At 44.2% G+C, this 4975-nt stretch overlaps 1 long non-coding RNA gene across 1 annotated transcript; it reads left to right on the top strand.

The window, feature by feature from the left end:
* The first annotated feature begins 2074 nt into the window (after positions 1–2074).
* On the top strand, positions 2075–3322 carry LOC103654470 (uncharacterized). Its single transcript, XR_566134.2, has 2 exons — positions 2075–2257; positions 2396–3322. It is a non-coding gene; the product is annotated as an uncharacterized lncRNA (long non-coding RNA).
* The last annotated feature ends 1653 nt before the right edge of the window (positions 3323–4975 follow it).

Raw genomic sequence — 4975 nt, 5'->3', positions numbered from 1 at the left:
TCTTTTGCAGGATTAGAGGCCTCGACTTCTATGTACCTGGATTTATTTATTTATTTCAGTAGATGAGGGGAAAAATACTTTGTCTCGAACGACACTGGTTGCAGGCTTGCAGCACTCCAAGGAAAGGCATGGACCCAACGGAACGAGACACCAAGGCAGCAAGAACCCAAAGGCATCGTTTGCAACCGCAAGCTCTGCCAAGTCAATTCTTGGATGCGAATGCCTGTCGATTTCAATTCGTTTGTTCGCTCTCTCTTTTATGATGACGGAACAAAATAATAATAATATTAACAACAAAATGCACAGTTATTGCCCCTATGTCGCCGTTAGGGTTGGAAAATAAGCTCGAGGCTTAAGAGCTGGCTCGAGCTCGAAGCGGCTCGCGAGCCGAGCCAGCCTTTTAGGCTCGTTGCAGTAGCGAGCCGAGCCGAACCGGCTCGTGAGCTGTACCAAATTACTTAATATATAGAATAATGATGTATATTGACTAATTTTATAGATAGTCAGTTTGTTACTTAGCGTTTCATGATAAATATATGGTAATTAATAATTTATATTACTCATAATAATGAAGGGTATTTATATATTTCATATTTATATACTAATAATTCACTATATAATGCAATTATATAATATCCGAGCCGCCTTCGAGCCGAGCCGAGCTCGGTCAGCCACCGAGCTGCATCGAGCCAAGCTCGGCTCGACTCATTCCCAGCCCTAGTCGTCGTGCATCACCTGTAGCTTTTTTTTTTTCTAGTTATGACTAAATAGATAAAATTTTACAATCAAGACAACCAACGGAAAATAGTATCAACATTTCAGACTTTTTTGTTTGTTCTGGCATATAAAAAACGGACAGATTTTACGCTTTCACGATTTTTTGTGAGGTATAAGCCACTGGTTTTAGGTGTTTTTTTTTGTCCCAAAACTATAGACGTTGTTAGGCCATTTCGATGTAACTAGGCTGAGAGAATATTTTAGTTTCTGCTCACAAACAACAAGTTCTTTAGATTTACTATAACCATAAAGAGTTTGTCACGATTTTTATTTCGCTAATTTGAGTTTGTTATTCTAGCCTTTTTTGTCTCTTCCGGCAAGTCAAACAAAAGCAGTCTAGTCGCTCAGAAACATATTGTTTTTCTTGGTCTGTTTTTTTGTGTAGATTTTTGAAGTCTTATGCTCTCCGACATGTTTTTATGTTTTCACTATTTTTGTGAGCAATATCCCATTGGTTTTCAGGTGTCTGCGGGGGTTCCTAAACTATTAAATCTCATATATTCTTATGTTACTATTAAGGCCAATACAATATACCTCGACTCAGGTTCTAGCTAGTTTCTGCTTACAAATAATAAGTTCTTTTGGATCTACTACAACAACAAGGAGATCAAATACATGGGGTCATGAGCTTTTTCGCTATTTTGGACTTCTGATTTCTAGGCTTTTTGTTTCTTCTCACAAGTCAAACATGTCAATTTAGGTACTCATTAGTGTATGCAAACCAGCAACACACAAGAATTAGTCACATATGGCCAAAATCTATATACCACTGATTAAAAGGCAAAAATTATCGTGCAATCAATTTTTCGGTGCAATCACCATACAATTTAAAAATAATAAAACCCTTACAGGTACAAAATATATATACCACTGATTAAAAGGCAAAAACTATCGTGCAATCAATTTTTCGGTGCAATCACCATACAATTAAAAAATAATAAAACCCTTATAGGTACACTTATTGTTTATTTTAACAGCGTATTGAATTTTCAAAATACAACTCATCCTATATTAAGGTATATATAAAATAGAAAATTTTATCTAATATGAAGGATTAGAAATAATAGAATCTTCTATTTTATATCTATTCACATAAGGAAAATTAGAACTTAGAATTTAATATATTGATAGAGTAATGATAAATTATATTTTTTTTAAAATATTTTGAGGTTTTTATAACTTTTGTTAGTTTGATTGTATACCAAGTATATAGAAAGTTTTTTCTTCTTCTAAAATTAAGAATCTCTCTATTTATCGACATAGCGATGTCATGTGGGTCCACGGAGCAGAACAGGCGTCCACACGACCGAGGCCCAAGTCGAGCCCAAGAAGCAACCTTTCCTTTCTCTGAAAAGAGAGAGCGCGCCCGCCGCCGCCGGGTTTGTTTGGTGCTCGACTGCTCGGCCTCCGTCTCCGTCTCCGGGTTTGTTTAGGCGGTTCGACCTCACTTGTTCTTGCGAGTCGGTTTCCAGAATTCCAGGTACTTTACCTACCGACGAAATTCTGTTGTTCCCGGTCTCGCTCCCATCCTCCAAGCATCGCCTTCTCCAAAGATCGATTCTTTCCTGTTGTTCCCGGTCCCGCCGGTTATTTGTATCTGCTGTGATTCGATCTTCAGGGAGTTGGGAGGAGAGACGCTCTCCTCGTCGATCAGGGAGGAGTGGTCATGGGGTCGTGGAGAACCCTCGCACGATTTAACGAGGACAACCTCATACCATGCGTTGGATTTGGCGACAGTCAGTTCTTAACCTGCCTACCCGGCCTCTGACTGTCTGGCTACTACGGTTTTTCTTTTGGATTTTCCAGGTCACGCGCAGCCTCCAAAGAGGCAGTGGCATCCTCTTCTGAGCCCACAGGAAAGGGAGACCGTAGATGCAATGGATGCCAAATATTCCAGTGATTAAAGACTGCTCTTGACTTGCCATGAACCGAGTGTTTTGGTCATGCATACTGAGGTCTTCTGTGTGTCTGAAGTCTGAACACTGAATCCATCGATTCTGCAGCGACTACCCACTTTCAATTGTGCTTGTTGGGGTTTGTGGATGCAGCACTGCCGGAGGGTAGCTTTTAAAAGCATACTAACGAATCCGAATGCCAACTGAAGGATGCTTTGCAGGTTTGAGCCTTCCAGTGGTTGCGAGTTTGTGGCACATTTGGTTACTCCAGTGAGTCTCACCCTTGGGCCAACCTGCACGAGGAAAGCATGTCTCAAACATGAAATACAGGCTAACAATAACCCAAGCTTTACGATTTGTCCAGACCTCCAATCAATTGCCGGCAACGCTGCCCCACGCTGAGCTCCAGCTGCTCGTCTTCTTTGCATTGCTGGACTTGGTAGTGGTAGCGCGCTGCAGAAATGGGCACTCCTGCCCACCTCCAATCACCAAGAACCATCTGTTAAGGTAGAAGATGTAGGCGTGGAAGAGAAGTAAGAGCAGAGTGGCTGTTGGAAGCGACGCCAGGAAGACGGCGACAGACTGTATTGATTTCCAAATTCTTGTTATCGGATTATTACAGACTCCACGTATTTATACTTCTGCCAGGACGCAGCCCGCGTGCTTTTAGCCCAGTAATCTATATCTTGAACTCATCCGGCCCACGAACGCGCTTGTTTGGACGACGGACTCGAACCGTACGCGCGCTTTCTTCTTCCGCGTTCACAGCATCCACAGGCTCTTCCACTGAGTTGCTAACATCTGTCACCCCTTCAAAGCCTGCTTGTCCCCAAGCAGGTGCATTTGGAAACTGGCCGCGAAGAGCTGCAATGTCCTCCCAGCCTACCAAAGATCAGGGGCGGAGGGCCCGTTATGGCGAAGTATGGCCTGCGCTGCGCCATACCACGGCCCAGCCCACTGAAGCAGTAAACCCTAGTTTAAGCGTCCAGGACCATCCGCGGACCCACCCCATGTACCAGTCGCCAGCACGCTTCCGCAGCCGCCATCATCGTTCATTCGTTCCCACTCTCACAGCTCTGTGGCCGTCACCAGTCAGCCAACCACCGCCCACCGGCTTCTCTTGGCTTCTGCGGCTAGCCGCCGTTCCTAGCTTCCACTGTTCCCAGGCTCCCACCTCCTACCGTCGTTCCCAGGCTTCCTAGCTTCCACTGTTCCCAGTCTGTCTCGAGCTCATCTGTGGCGGTGCGTTGCAGCCGACCTCCGGAGCTTGTTCGTGCCTTGCCAGTCGCTGCCACAACGTCTCCCTGTGTGCCCCCTTCCGGTCTGCTGGTGACCAGTGAGGCTGTCAGTTTCAGCCTGTGCACAGACAGCACAACATAGTGCACGTAATTGACCATTGAGGAAGTGAGGATTAGTGGAACAAAGGATTAGAGGTAAAGTGCATTGAGGTACTTAGTGTTTTTTTACTGAGCTTTTCTTTTAGCTTTTAGTACAATATATTTTTTTCACTGCCATACCTTGACTTTGGGTTGTGCTCCGCCACTGCCAAAGATGCATCCATGCATGAAGAACACACAAGGGTATCTGCAGACCGTCAGTAGTATTGGGTAAAGCAGAAGCAGATACCTGATGTCGAGAATTGACTGGCTTCAATTGCGAAACATGAAAAAATAGATGGATTGTGGAATGAGCAGGCAGCAACAAACGGTAACCACTGGATTAATCTGTTCCACAATCTCGAAAGGCCCAAAAAAAACTTGAAAGAAAGTTTGTGATTCGCCCTCGTGGACACCAATGATTGCACATATGGTTGGAGACGTAAGTATACCCAATCATTCACAGCGAAAACCCGTTCCGAACGGTTTTTGTCCGCTTGTTTCTTCATGCGGTCTTGTGCACGTAGCAGGTGTTGTTTGATCAACTTCTGCATCAACTCACGCTCCTGTACCCAGGTGTGCAGATCAGAGACTGTAACAGCTGATGTATCAGTGATCCCAAAGTGTCGCAGCCGATGACCATATAAAACCTTGAAAGGGGAAGAGCCCAAAGCCGAATGTGGACATGTATTGTACCAAAACTCCGCAATCGATAGCCAACTGGACCATTTCTGCGGACAAGCATGCACAAAACATCTGAGAAATGTCTCCAAGCATTGGTTAATCTATTTCAGTCTGGCCATCAGATTGGGGATGGTAAGCAGATGACATACTGAGTTTAGTGTCCGAATGAGTGAAGAGTTGTTGCCAAAACGCACTAGTGAACCAAATTCAACTATCTTTCGCCTCAGATTCAAAGAAACCAAA

The sequence above is a fragment of the Zea mays genome, chromosome 4 (genome assembly GCF_902167145.1).
Source record: "Zea mays cultivar B73 chromosome 4, Zm-B73-REFERENCE-NAM-5.0, whole genome shotgun sequence".
Taxonomy (NCBI): domain Eukaryota; kingdom Viridiplantae; phylum Streptophyta; class Magnoliopsida; order Poales; family Poaceae; genus Zea; species Zea mays.
This window is presented reverse-complemented; position numbering and strand designations above follow the sequence as displayed.